Raw genomic sequence first — 14,257 nt, 5'->3', positions numbered from 1 at the left:
CATATTGATGGCCCCTCCTTAGAAATGGTTATTAATCAGATCGGTGGGAGTGGCACCTGGCATCTCCACCAATCAGCTGTTGTTGGTGCCAGGTGTTAACAGTTGCAGAGCAGGACAGCACAGATCAGTGAATCGTATAGTGGTCGCGGCAGGGTAGTGCAGGTCCCGATCAGATATGAAGTACTTGGTTGACCCATTCAGCTGACAGCTGTACTGTTCTGCAACTGATAGAATACAGCCGCCACCGGGAACAGCTGATCAGTGGGGACTCTGGATGTCGCACCCCCACCAATCTGGTTTTAATGACCAATTATAAGGATAGGCCATTAATGTAAAAGATAATGAACAACCCCCCTAAAAGTCTGATGATACTTTTTCCTTATTTTGTATAACTCTGTTCACATCACATTTGGCGTGTTCTCCAGAATATTCTCCTAAGTATATTCTGATGGCACAAAAATAAGCCTTCAGGCCCTATTTCCATCAATTTAGACATTTTCAGTTAGAAGTGCAGCTCTGACAAAAATTAAGAGACCACTGCAAAATTTTCAGTTTGTCTGATTTTTCTCTTTATAGGTATATTTGAGTAAAATGTAAATTGCTTTTTATTCTATAAACTACTGACAACATGTCTTCGAATTTCCAAGCACTAATTTTATATTTATTTTCAGAAAATGAGAAATGGTCAAAATAACAAAAAGAAATGCAGTGCTCGCAGACCTCAAATACTGTAATGCTAAGAAAACAAGTTCATAATCATTTAGAAACAACAATACAAATGTTTTAACTCAGGAAGAGTTCAGAAATCAATATTTTGTGGAATATTCATGATTTTCAATCACAGCTTTCATGCGTCTTGGCATGCTTTCCACCAGTCTTTCACGCTGCTTTTGGGTGACCTTATGCCACTCCTGGTACAAAAATGTAAGCAGTTCTTTGATGGCTTGTGACTACCCATCTTCCTCTTGATTACATTTCAGAGGTTTTCAATGGGGTTCAGATCTGGAGATTGGGCTGGCCATGACAGGGATTTGATGTGGTGGTCCTTCATCAACACATTGATTGACCTAGCTGTGTGGCATAGTGCATTGTCCTGCTGGAAAAAAAACAGTCCTCAGAGTTGGGGAACATTGCATGAGCTGAAGGAATCAACGGTTTTTCCAGAATAATCTTGTATTCCAGAATAACCTTGTATGCGGCTTGATTCATACTTTCTTCGCAAAGATTAACCTGCCCAATTCCAGTCTTGCTGAAACATAATAATCTTTATTTTTATATAGCGCTAACATATTCCGCAGCGCTTTAGTTTGCACACATTATCATTGCTGTCTCCATGCCTCACAATCTAAATTCCCTAACTGTATTGTCTTTTGGAATGTGGGAGGAACACGGGGAGAACATACAAACTCCTTGCAGATGTTGTCATGGGTGGGATTCGAACCCAGGACTCCAGCGATGCAAGGCTGCAGTGCTATTCACTGAGCCACCATGCTACCCCAACATCACCGATCCTCCACCAAATTTCACTGTGGGTGCAAGACACTGTGGCTTGTAAGCCTCTACAGGTCCAGGTGTTGGGCAAAGCTGAAAATTAGACTCATCAGAGAAGATTACCTTACTCCAGTCCACTATGGTCCAACCCTTATGGTCTTTGGCAAACTTCAGCCTGGCTCTCTTTTGCTTCTCATTGATGAAAGGCTTTTTTTCTAGCTTTACATGACTTGAGCCCTGCCTCTAGGAGCCTGTTACAAACTGTTGTTGCAATGCACTTCACCCCAGCTGCCATTTGCCATTCCTTTTGTAGGTCACTTGATGTCATCTTGCAGTTGCTGAGTGACATTCGAATAAGATGGTCATCCCGCTCAGTGGAGAGTCGTTTTCGCCCTCTGCCGGTCTGTAGCTTTGTTGTCCCCAATGTCTGCTGCTTGACCTTGTTGTAATGGGATGCTGTCTTAGAAATTTAAATGATGGAGGCAACATGATGCTCACTGTATCCCTCTGCAAGTAAAGCCAGAATTGAGGCCATCTTTTCAACTCCTTTGGCATGGCTTAAAGTTATTTTTTCATTCTTTTATTCCTATTACTTTTGGGATAGCACTTATTTTGCCATCCAGCTTGTCCTATTGCAAGAGGATTGTGAACGCCACAGCAGGGTTTTTTATACTTTCATTCGTTAAGTAAGATTTAGTTCAAGTGATCACCTAATCAGAAGCACATTAAGAAGAATGAGTTGTACGCTGGTTGGAATTCAACTGACACTGGAATGGAATGGCTGTCAGACATGTAGAAAAGCTGATTTTTATAATATTGTGCAGTGGTCTCTTAATTTTTGCCAGAACTGTATATACTAGGACAATTCCCAACGTCCAACTCTCACAGAGGGATGGAAGTTATTTCCCACTGTATAAGTATACATAGGGATCTATTGTCTATAGGGCCTGTCCAAATACTGACAATTCTGTCATGTGAGATCAAGCTCCTGCGATGTGATCATCCCATGTGGACATCTGAAGGATGGGCTATACTGTATGGTGATAAAAAGGTTACATTAGTCTGAAAATGCTTCTTGCAGTCATGGTTTGGCTCTTTTTTCCCCACTTATTCCTATGGTTGAGCATGCTCACCATCCCATATGTGTGCTCCAAGACATGTGTGTCTAACATGTTGAACTATTCTAATCCTCTTCATTGTACAGATGGAGGTCCAAAGGGCTGCTAACTGCAGATCAGCTCCTATTCAAATCAATGGAAATTGGGCTGCAGTTCTTCGCTTTGTCCATTACACAGTAAACGGAGATAACTGCTAATTAGTGGGGGAGAGGGTGCAGAATCTCCACCAATCTGATAACAGTGATGTATCTTAGGAGCCCATGCAAAACAGCGGTTGGCAGAACAATAGTTTGGCAGGCAGTGTTCTCTCCCAACTCCTACATACACTAGGAGCGATCACTCTACCATGCGCTCCTGTGTTCACTATGAGAGAGACACTGCCAGACTACACTATCAGTGGCCGAAACAAGAAAATCCTCATCTAGCTTAAAAGAAAAAAAAAATTGCATGTTCTGGAAGAGTCATGAGGCCCCCATACACATTAAACTGTTGGCAGGTTCTGGCCAATGTTAATCTAATGTGTACATGGTGCTGACGTCATCACAGGCCCTGCTGGCACCACTGCTTGCTGAGCTCCGCCCCTACTGGTCACATGGTGCTGACATCATCACAGGTCCTGCTGCACCACTGAAAGAATATTACAGTGCAGGTGCGAGAAAAAGAAATGAACGCTGAGGAGGCGGCACCAAATTCAAAAGCTGGACATGACTCACGTATGTGAGGCGTCTTTGTCCAGGGAGGAAAGCCCTGCCCCCTGACAAATATCAGGTATGTCTGACCAATTTTAAAGACGATTATTTTGGCAGTGGAAGGGACGCTAAATAAAAGAGCCACCTTGACAGAATTCAGCATTAGTGCTGCACAAGGTGGCTCTTTTACTTAAAAACGCCTGCGGGGGGGTGACAGGTTCCCTTTAAGAATAGGTCATCAATATCAAACCTGGAAAACTATTTATTCATCCAGATGGCGTTCTAAAATTATTGTACCCATTAAGCTGGAAACACTCGTGAAATTTGTGGGGCAGTTTTTCGAAGTGTCTGAGTTAGTGCTCATTCACACCACTGTATTAGGTGGCGTAAATTGAACTAGACTTGCCCATTCAAGTCTATGGGTCCATAGAAGTCATTGGACTGATTTCTGCAGACGCACAAAATGTAGATGATGGGAGAAATTTTACTCCTCACATCTGAGAGAATCGGATCACACTGTGCTAACACTCAGATCAGTGGCATTAGGCTATTCTGTCCGATTCTCACAAATGAGAGAATCTACGGATGTGTGACCCTTGCCTTTAAGATAAGCATGTAGAAGGATAAGTGTAAGGCTACGTGCCCACGCTAGCGTTTTTAAACGCTCAGGAAACTGATCCCCTTTTGTGCAAAAAAGCCGCGCGTTTGACGCGTTTTTTGACACGTGTTTTCTGGGAACATTGGGGAAGGCTAAAAACGCTCAGCAATGCGGAAATTAATGAGCATGCTGCGTTTTTAGCCACTAAGCGATTCCTGAGCGGTTAAAAACGCATGCATTGGCACAAAAAGCATGCAAATTAATTTGAAGCATCTTTTAAGCGTTTCTGCAGCGTCTGAGCCGGCACAAACGCTGCGGAAACGCTTAAAAAAATGCAACGTGGGCACACAGCCAAAGGGTACGTGCACATGCTGCGGATCGATACGATTCCTGCGGTTGATTGATCCGATTCCTGCGGTTTATCTGTGGATTAGCCTGCAGTTTATCACCTCTACAATGGAGGAGATGGTAAACCACAGCGGAATCCGCAGAAAGAATTGACATGTCAATTGTTTCTGCAGATTAGAAACCGCAGCAAAACCACACCGTCTGCACTGCGGTTTCCATTTCCCATAGGATATTATGGTACTGTACACCGCAGCAGTTTCCAAAACCGCTGCGGATCCGCAGAAGAATCGCCGGCGTGTGCACACACCCTAAGATTCTGTGCACACTGCGTCTGTGCACTTAAGGGCCCGTCACACTAAGCGATATCGCTATAACGTCACTGGTTTTGTGACGTAGCAGCGATATTGCTAGTGATATCGCTGTGTGTGATACTTACCTCCGACCGGCTCCCCCGCTGGTTATCGCTGATCGCGCGAGAACGGCCTGGGCCGTTTCTCGTCGTCAGCTTCCTGCTGTGGCGACGAGTGGACGCGGGCGGCAGGAAGTCATCATCGCCTTGTCTGACCGCTGCTATGTCGCTGGTGAGATCTACCTGTTTGGCAGCTCACTAGCGACCACTTAGCGATGCAACAGCGATCCTGACCGGGTCATATAGTTGTCGGGATCGCTGGTGCATCGCTAAGTGTGAGAGTACCTTAAGCCTAAAGTATATAATGGGGTCTTATCCTGACATTAAAGGGAATCTGTCACCCTTTTTTTTTTTTTTTTTTTTTTTTTTGGACTATCAGCTGCCGGCATTGACATCAGGGGCTTATCTACCAGGGCTGTGGAGTCGGAGCTCATTTTGGTGGGAGTCGGAATAAAATGGACCGACTCCTAAAATACATAATAAATTGGGTACAGTAATTCAATGCAGAATGTGCTGAATATTTTTTCACAGGAATTTGGGAAAGTTATGAAATGTCCTATAAATTACTGTTCTATTCCTGATCTAAGGCTACATTCACACACAGCGTTTTTCCTGCATTTTTTGAGGATACGTTTTTCAGCTGCAAAAGCAGATCAGCTTTTTAAAAAACCGCATCACCTGAAAGGTTTTTTAGCTCAAAGTTTTCAATAGCAAAAGCAGATTAGAAATCTGCTCTATTCATATCTGTCTATCCATATCTTATCTGTAACAAAAAGAATGAAAGCCGGGTAGCACACAGACTAACACTCCTTTTTTTTTTTTTTTTTAGCACCAGTCAGGAACACCTCATAGCTGCCCAAAAGGATGCGCAGGACAGGTATTGCTCGTCCTTAGAAACACATCAACATCAATTGATAGTTGGAATAAACAGACTGCATTCATCACCACATCTTCTTATGGTGCAGGCTTTATTTTCAAGTGTAGGGGTGTGCAGTATGAGGTTCGGCAGCTGCTGAGGTGTGCAGTATGAGGTTCTGCCCCCCCCCAGGTTTGATCCTGGCTACGCCCATGGTGTGAATGTAGCCTGAGGATCTAGGGTTCGTCTTAGCTGAGATAAGTCATAGTGTTTTTATATATACATACTGTATATATGTAATCGATATTACTATCTTGATTATTGTATCATAAAAATGATTCAATGTCTGATGTTCACATTGTACTACAATAAATTTTTCACTTAAATATAAGCAATATATGTGGGAGTCGGGAGTCGTGGAATCGGTGTAAGGGAAATTGAGGAGTCTGAGTCGCAGGTTTGGCTTACATGACTCCACAGCCCTGTTATCTACAGCATTCTGTAATACTGTAGATAAGTCCCCGATGTAACCAGAAAGAAAAAGACGGTAGATTATACTCTCCGCAGGGGGCGGTCCGGTCCAATGGGTGTCGCGGTCCAGTCTGACGCCTCCCATCTTCATACGATGCCGTCCTCTTCTTCCCTTCCTGTAGTGGCTCTGGCGCAGGCACACTGCTCTGCCCTGTTGAGGGCAGAGCAGAATACTGCAGTGAGCAGGCGCCAGACCTCTCCCGACACCTGCGCACAGCAGGACTCTGCTCTGCCCTCAACAGGGCAGAACAGTGCGCCGTAGCCACTACAGGAAGGGAAGAGGACGGCATTGTATGAAGATGGGAGGCGTCGGACTGGACCGCGACACCCATCGGACCGGACCGGCCCCTCGGTGAGTATAATCTAACGTGTTTTTCTTCTCTTTCAGGATACATCTGGGGCTTATCTACAGCATTACAGAATGCTGTAGATAAGCCCGATGTCAATGCCGGCAGCTGATAGTCAAAAAAGGGTGACAGATTCCCTTTAACATTCCTATAGGCCCTTGTTCACCACAAGGAGCCCAAAAGTATGTTGTTGTTTTTTGCCTCTGTGTGGCCACCATGCATCTGCATATGGTTTAACTATATAGGAAAGTGATGCAAAGGCACCGAAAATAGTTGTTTTTTAGAATGGGACCCATGGAGAAAAGATGCATGGAGAGACCCATCCTGCCTGTGGTCACTGTTGGGCGCATTGCGAAATGGCCATAACTTCAATTATCCCCAGCCCTACAACTTTTTGGATCCACTCGTTTGGATCTCGATGGTTCAGCTAGTCCGACACCATGACAGAATATCAGACATACTGTTACAAATCCATCACAATGAAAAGTAATGAACTCTTTAAAATGCTGCGAGTACCGAGGTGCTCTCCCCTAGGAGCACTGAGCCGGTCACTTTGTATTGCGCCTCCCCACTCCGCATGTATGAGATCTCGCTGATTTTAGAGGAATTTACTAATTTGTTGTCTGTTCAGTCTTGTGAAATTCCACATTATGGGGCAGCTCTGTGCTGAAAACGTTTCATGTCAGATTATGGTTATTTCTCGTCCATTGGCTGCACTTGTCTCGCGTTCTGCGTCTCGTTCACACCTGTGTCTGGTTCACTATGGGCACAATTGGCTGTTAGCACCTGGACCTAAATATCCACACTGCAGAAATAACACAGACGCTCGGACCCCACAGTAATCCAGTATGGAAGGGAGGAACATACGACCGCAGACAGGAAACAGAAACACAAATATTTGGGGCCATCTACCCTATACCAATGTTCTCCTCACCAGAGCCAACATTTTAGAGAGACCACAAAGTAAACTCCCATCTGGCAGAAGACGGGTGCAAAGCTCCTCCGTGCAATAAATATGACTGGCAGCTGTGTATGCAAACCATCAGCCGAAACCCAGGGAGAACTGCAAGTGCCAGCCAGCGATCCGCACCCCCCTCTGCACCACTGGCATGCACATGTAGCAGAGCTCAGCAGGTCACACCACTAACGGAACTTGTCATTAGCATCAATCTCGGCTTCAGTGTACACAGTGACTGTGGGGGAAGTCGCTGATGGCGAATGTTTGGGACCATTATTTATGGAGAGCTCTATAAAGAGGGGGAAGCATCAGAGGCGGAATCCCTCATATTGGAGAGAGAGCAGAGAAATCTCACGAGATCCCCAAAGAGAATAACCAACATTGTCATCAAAACTAATGGACAGGTGAAGGAAATGGCGACTATAAGCAGGATATATGCAGTCCTATGTAAGCCCTGCAGTCCTGTGTAAGTACTGTAGTTATACAATGCCTTGTACAGGAGAAACTCGGCTCTGAACATCTGACAAACTTCTCTCACTGCAGACACTACAGCGCCTCAGCTACACGGCAGGATATATGCAGTCCTATGTAAGCCCTGCAGTCCTGTGTAAGTACTGTAGTTACACAATGCCTTGTACAGGGCTCTGAACATCTGACAAACTTCTCTCACTGCAGACACTACAGCGCCTCAGCTACACGGCAGGATATGATGCCCCTGCACCATGTAACCCCCAGACTGTCCGAGCAGCACAGGAGCACACCCCTGCAGACACCGCGACACCCGGTGCACGGAGCCCGCCACGTCCTCCCGCCGCTCACCTGTGTCTGTGGCGCGTTGTCTCCTGACTCTCCTCACACACGGCTCCTCTGTGTCCCGGCGGCAGGTGAGCGCTCCCTCCCCCACAGCTTCTCCCACCGGACTTCAGCCACGCCCCCGCCCCGGCTCCTGCCCCGCCCACTAGCGGGGGTCCTGACTGTGGAGCGGAGTTTGGCGGACTGTGTGCGCTCTGGTCACTCGTGCTCCAGCGCTGCCAGCTGACATCTCCACATGCACATTACAGGGACCTGTACCAGCTCCCCGGCTTCATGAGACCTGTAGGAGCTAATGGGAGCGTGCCCTGGCTGTAGGGACGGTCAGGGAACTTCGGGACCATTGCCCCCCGACTGTGACCCCTCGGGTGTCTGGAGCCGTGTACATGGCCAATGCTGGGGAGGTACATGGAGCCCCTAGAGCTGGACCCCAGAGACTGGCACATAACCCGCTCTGCTCCCCCACTCCAGGACCGGCTGTGAGGACCCCTGGGCGACAGAGACCCAGGGGGCGACTCTGTTCTTTACGGTTTTTCTCCGTCATGCGAGCTATAACTTACAGTGATTGCATTGAGAATGGAGGTCCCGAAACTTACTAATGTATGGGGCCACATGCACTGCTAATAGCCTCCACTGTGGCTCCATGTATTCATTTTTGTCTCCCATTCCAGCCCCAATATAGGTTTAGTGGCCTCCATATAGTATAATGTTCTTTTCTTCCCCCCCCCCCCCAGTGCAGTAGATGTCCCCCCCTCTTTGGCCACCATTTAGTAGAATATCTCCCTTCTGACTCCCATTTAGCTTAATGTCCTCCTCTATGGCCCCTCACTTTGTATATTGTCCCTCTCTTTGGTCTCCATTTACTATATTGTCTCTCTCTGTGGCTATCATTTAGTGATTTTACCCAAATCAAGGCTTGCTTAAATACTCAAAAAGTTTAAAAAAAATAAAAAACTAGATATACGTACACATTTATCTATTAAAAATATGGACAAATTTTTACACTAAGGCCTGTTTCACACTTCTGTTTTTTCCCTTCAGTCAAAATCCGCCAAATTTTAAGAAAAAACGGATCCGCCAAAAAAGGGGCGGATCCATTTTTTTCCCCCATAGACTTACATTATTGGCGGATGTTGACTGACAGTCGTCCGTCCCACCCGTTTTTTACGGATCCGCCAAGATTTTACCGGCTCCCGGGCGGATGAAACTGACCCTGCAACGTTTTTTTGCTTTCACGGTCTGCTAATTTCAGCATTAACCCTAAATGCCGCTCTGGGAGCCGCTAAAATCTCTCTCCTCCAGCTCCCGCGATATCGCCCAACTCCCGCGATATCGCGCTCTTCCAGCTCCCACGATATCGCGCTCCTCCAGCGATATCGCGCTCCTCCAACTCCCGCGATATCGCGCTCCCGCGATCTACATGCAATTCGCGACCGCCGCGGTCGCTTTAAATTTGGCCGCATCGCTTTTCCCACGGATCCTTCATCCTACGTGCTCCGCTGACATCCGTCCGTCACGGATCCACTGGTTTCAACCTTTGGCAGATTTCAACTGACCGCCGAAGACGGAGGTATGAAACAGGCCTAAGACATGCCTCCGTTTGGTATAATGTTCCTCACCATAATTGTTATCCCTTCATTTTTTTCATAGACTGTACTTATATCCTCATGATTTTTTAACCCCTTAACGACCGCCGATACGCCTTTAACAACGGTAGTTAAGGGTACATAAACCACAGCGCCGTTAATTCACGGCACTGTGGAGAAAGTAAATACCGCCCCCCAGCGTCGGATTTTCTCCGGGGTCCCAGCTGCTTGAGGTAGCCGAGACCCCAGACAACATGATTCGGGTCGGTTTTTACTGACCCTACTTTTGCAATCGCCGTTATTAACCCTATAACGGTGATCACAAAAAAAAGCAGTGATTTTGCACTTAATTTCTCTCTGTGATGTGATCGCACATCAGAGGAGAGAGAACTAAGTCCCCAATCCCCCTCCCGGTGGTCCTGGGTCCCCTTCCAGTGGTCCTGGATCCCTCCTGCCTCCTCCGGTGTGCACTGCCATCTTGGTCCAGGATAGGGTTAGGGTTGGAATTATGATTATGGTTAGAATTAGAGTTAGGGTTAGAATTAGCGTTGGAATTAGGGTTAGGATTTGGGTTCTGATTAGGGTTAGGGTTGGAATTAGGGTTAGGGGTGCGTTGGGGTTAGGGTTAGAGCAAGAATTGACGGGTTTCCACTATTTACCAACTTTTGGGGTCTAATTTCCCCTGTTACCCTTGGAAAATAAAAAAACTGGGGGCTAAAGAATCACTTTTGTGGGAAAAAAAAGATTTTTCATTTTCACGGCTCTGCGTTATACACTTCTGTGAAGCACTTGGGGGTTTAAAGTACTCACCACAAATCTAGATAAGCTCCTTGGGGGGTCTAGTTTCCAAAATGGGGTCACTTGTGGGGGGTTTCAACTGTTTAGGCACATCAGGGACTCTGCAAATGCAACATGAGGCCCGCAGAACATTCCATCAAAGTCTGCTTTCCAAAATGGCCCTCCTTCCCTTCCAAGCTCTCCCGTGCGCCAAAACAGTGGTTCCCCACACATATGGGGTATCGGTGTACTCAGGACAAATTGCTCAACAACTTTTGTGGTCCAATTTCTCCTGTTACCCTTAGGAAAATAAAAAAATAGCGGGCTAAAAAATCATTTTTGAGGGAAAAAAATTATTTTTTTATTTTCACTGCTCTGTGTTTATAAACTTGGGGGTTCAAAGTGCTCACCACACATCTAGATAAGTTCCTTAAGGGGTCTAGTTTGCAAAATGGTGTCACTTGTTGGGGGGTTTCCACTGTTTAGGCACATCAGGGGCTCTCCGAACGCAACATGGCGTCCGATCTCAATTCCAGCCAATTCTGCATTGAAAAAGTCAAACGGCGCCGCCTTCCCTTGCGAGCTCTGCCATGCATACAAAAAGTGGTTTACCCCCACATATGGGGTATCGGCGTATTCAGGAGAAATTGCACAACAAATTTTGTGGTTCATTTTTTCTTTTAACACTTGTGAAAATAAAAAAAATTAGTTCTGAAGTAAATTTTTTGCAAAAAAAATGTTAATTTTTTCGTTCCACATTGCTTCAGTTCCTCTGAAGCATTTAAAGGGTTAATACACTTCTTGAATGTGGTTTTGAGCACCTTGAGGGGTCTAGTTTTTAGAATGGTGTCACTTTGGGGTATTTTCTGTCATGTACACCCCTAAAAATGAGTTTAAATGTGAGGTGGTCCCTAAAAAAATGGTTTTGTAAATTTTGTTGTAAAAATGAGAAATCGCAGGTCAACTTCCTAACAAAAAAAAAAGTTTTCTTCCAAAAATGTGCAAATGTAAAGTTGGCATGTGGAAAATGTTACTTATTACAGTCATGGCCAAAAGTTTTGAGAATGACACAAATATTATATTTTCACATGATCTGCTGGCTTCTGGTTTTTATGTGTGTTTGTCAGATGTTTTTATCACATACAGAAATATAATTGCAATCATATTATGAGTAGCAAAAGGTTATATTGACAGTTAGAATGAGTTAATGCAGCAAGTCAATATTTGCAGTGTTGACCCTTCTTCTTCAGGACCTCAGCAATTCTCCCTGGCATGCTCTCAATCAACTTCTGGATCAAATCCTGACTGATAGCAGTCCATTCTTGCAAAATCAATGCTTTTGTTTTGTCTGAATTTGAAGGTTTTTGTTTGACCACAAGTTCTCAATGGGATTAAGGTCTGGGGAGTTTCCAGGCCTTGGTCCCAAAATCTCTATGTTTTGTTCTCTGAGCCATTTAGTTATCACCTTTGCTTTATGGCAAGGTGCTCCATCATGTTGAAAAAGGCATTGTTGATCGCCAAACTGCTCTTGGACGGTTGGGAGAAGTTGCTCTTGGAGGACATTCTGGTACCATTCTTTATTCATGGCTGTGTTTTTAGGCAAGACTGAGAGAGAGCCCATTCCCTTGGCTGAGAAGCAACCCCACACATGAATGGTTTCAGGATGCTTGACAGTTGGCATGAGACAAGACTGGTGGTAGCGCTCGCCTGGTCTTCTCCGAATAAGCCATTTTCCAGATGTCCCAAACAATCGAAAAGGGGATTCATCAGAGAAAATGACTTTACCCCAGTCCTCAGCAGTCCACTCCCTGTACCTCTTGCAGAACATCAGTCTGTCCATGATGTTTTTCCTGGAGAGAAGTGGCTTCTTTGCTGCCCTCCTTGAGACCAGGCCTTGCTCCAAGAGTCTCCGCCTCACAGTGCGTGCAGATGCACTCACACCTGCCTGCTGCCATTCCTGAGCAAGCTCTGCACTGCTGGTAGCCCGATCCCGCAGCTGAAACACTTTTAAGAGACGGTCCTGGCGCTTGCTGGTCTTTCTTGGGTGCCCCCTGGAGCCTTTTTGGCAACAAGGGAACCTCTCTCCTTGAAGTTCTTGATGATGCGATAGATTGTTGACTGAGGTGCAATCTTTCTAGCTGCGATACTCTTCCCTGTTAGGCCATTTTTGTGCAGTGCAATGATGACTGCACGTGTTTCTTTAGAGATAACCATGGTTAACAGATTGATCTCCAGCCCTGTCCTCATCAACACCCACACCTGTGTTAATGGAGCAATCACTGAAACGATGTTAGCTGGTCCTTTTAAGGCAGGGCTGCAATGATGTTGAAATGTGTTTTGGGGGATAAAGTTCATTTTCTAGGCAAATATTGACTTTGCAAGTAATTGCTGTTAAGCTGATCACTCTTTATAACATTCTGGAGTATATGCAAATTGCCATTAGAAAAATGAAGCAGTAGACTTTGTAAAAATTAATATTTGTGTCATTCTCAAAACTTTTGGCCATGACTGTATGTATTGTGTGTGACATAGCTCTGTGATTTAAAGGCATGAAGATTCAAATTTGGAAAATTGCGAAATTTTCACAATTTCCGACAATTTTCTGTTGCTTTTTTTTTTCACAAATAAACGCAAGTAATATCAAAGAAATTTTAGCAGTATCATGAAGTACAATATTTCATGAGAAAACAGTGTCAGAATCACCGGGATCCATGGAAGCGTTCCAGAGTTATTACCTCATAAAGGGACAGTGGTCAGAATTGTAAAAATTGTCCTGGTCATTAACATGCAAACCACTCTTGGGGGTTAAGGGGTTAATGTCTCTGGAAAGCCCCTCCCAGAATGTTGCCACCAAAGCTTCATTATTCCACCTGAGTTCGCACGCCAGAGTGCAGAAGCGTACCGCATATTGTCCCACAGATTAATTGGACTGACGTAAACGGAGAAGAACAGAAGCTGAAGAGGTTGTTCGCCCGGGTCATCGAATACTTTGCAAAAAACCTCCAAGAATGCAGGCAAATTGGAAATAATCAGATCCTCCCTCTCTCATAATGGGTTCAACCACACCAGGGCCTCGCCTCCAAGGTGCGACATAAGAAATGCCACCTTTGCTCTGTCCAAAGGGAAGTGGTGAGGAAGAAGTTCCAAATTTTAGCCCGCACTGATTGATGAACCCACGGCAGAGCTTCGGATTGCCGTCAAAGTGTGGTGGAGCTGCAAGTCGTGGGGCCTGGATCTTGAAATAAGCAGAAAATCTGAGGCTACGTGCACACACTGCGGAATGGGGTGCGGATTTGGACGCGCGGATTTTGTAAAATCTGCAGGTCAAAAGACCTGCAGTTTTACCTGCGGATTGCTCTGCGGTTTTGCCCTGCGGTTTTTCATCTCCACAATGGAGGAGATGGCAAACCACTGCGGATTCCGCAGAAAGAATTGACATGTCAATTCTTTCTGTGGTTTCAAAACCGCAGAAAAACCGCGCGGAAAAATCCGCACCGTCTACACTGCGGTTTTGTATTCCCATAGAGAATAATGGTACTGTACACCGCAGTAAAAACTGCTGCGGACCCGCAGCGGCCAAATCCGCTGCGGAACCGCAGCAGAATCCGCAGCGTGTGCACAGACCGTGAGAAGTCTCCAGGGAAAACACGGCTGCTTCAATATGCGGGAACTCTGGAGAGATGTTTAAGGCCTCCAACTTGGTAGTCCGGGACTGCAGGTGCAAGGACAGCTCCTCCTG

At 45.7% G+C, this 14,257-nt stretch overlaps 1 protein-coding gene across 6 annotated transcripts in view; it reads right to left on the bottom strand.

Annotated features, from left to right (window-relative positions):
• The window catches only part of LMO7 (LIM domain 7), a 251,676-nt gene extending 243,380 nt beyond the window's left edge, over window positions 1-8,296 (bottom strand). For 3 of the 6 annotated variants that reach the window (XM_073580396.1, XM_073580397.1, XM_073580401.1), the window contains exon 1: window positions 8,165-8,296. The gene's annotated coding sequence lies outside the window, so the exon portion shown is untranslated. The remainder of the gene's footprint in view (window positions 1-8,164) is intronic. The other 3 variants (XM_073580400.1, XM_073580399.1, XM_073580398.1) reach the window with 1 other exon arrangement.
• Between the last annotated feature and the right edge of the window lie 5,961 nt (window positions 8,297-14,257).

This window comes from Dendrobates tinctorius, unplaced genomic scaffold (genome assembly GCF_039654945.1).
Source record: "Dendrobates tinctorius isolate UK_male_01 unplaced genomic scaffold, ASM3965494v1 ptg000064l, whole genome shotgun sequence".
NCBI classification, from domain to species: Eukaryota; Metazoa; Chordata; class Amphibia; order Anura; family Dendrobatidae; genus Dendrobates; species Dendrobates tinctorius.
This window is presented reverse-complemented; position numbering and strand designations above follow the sequence as displayed.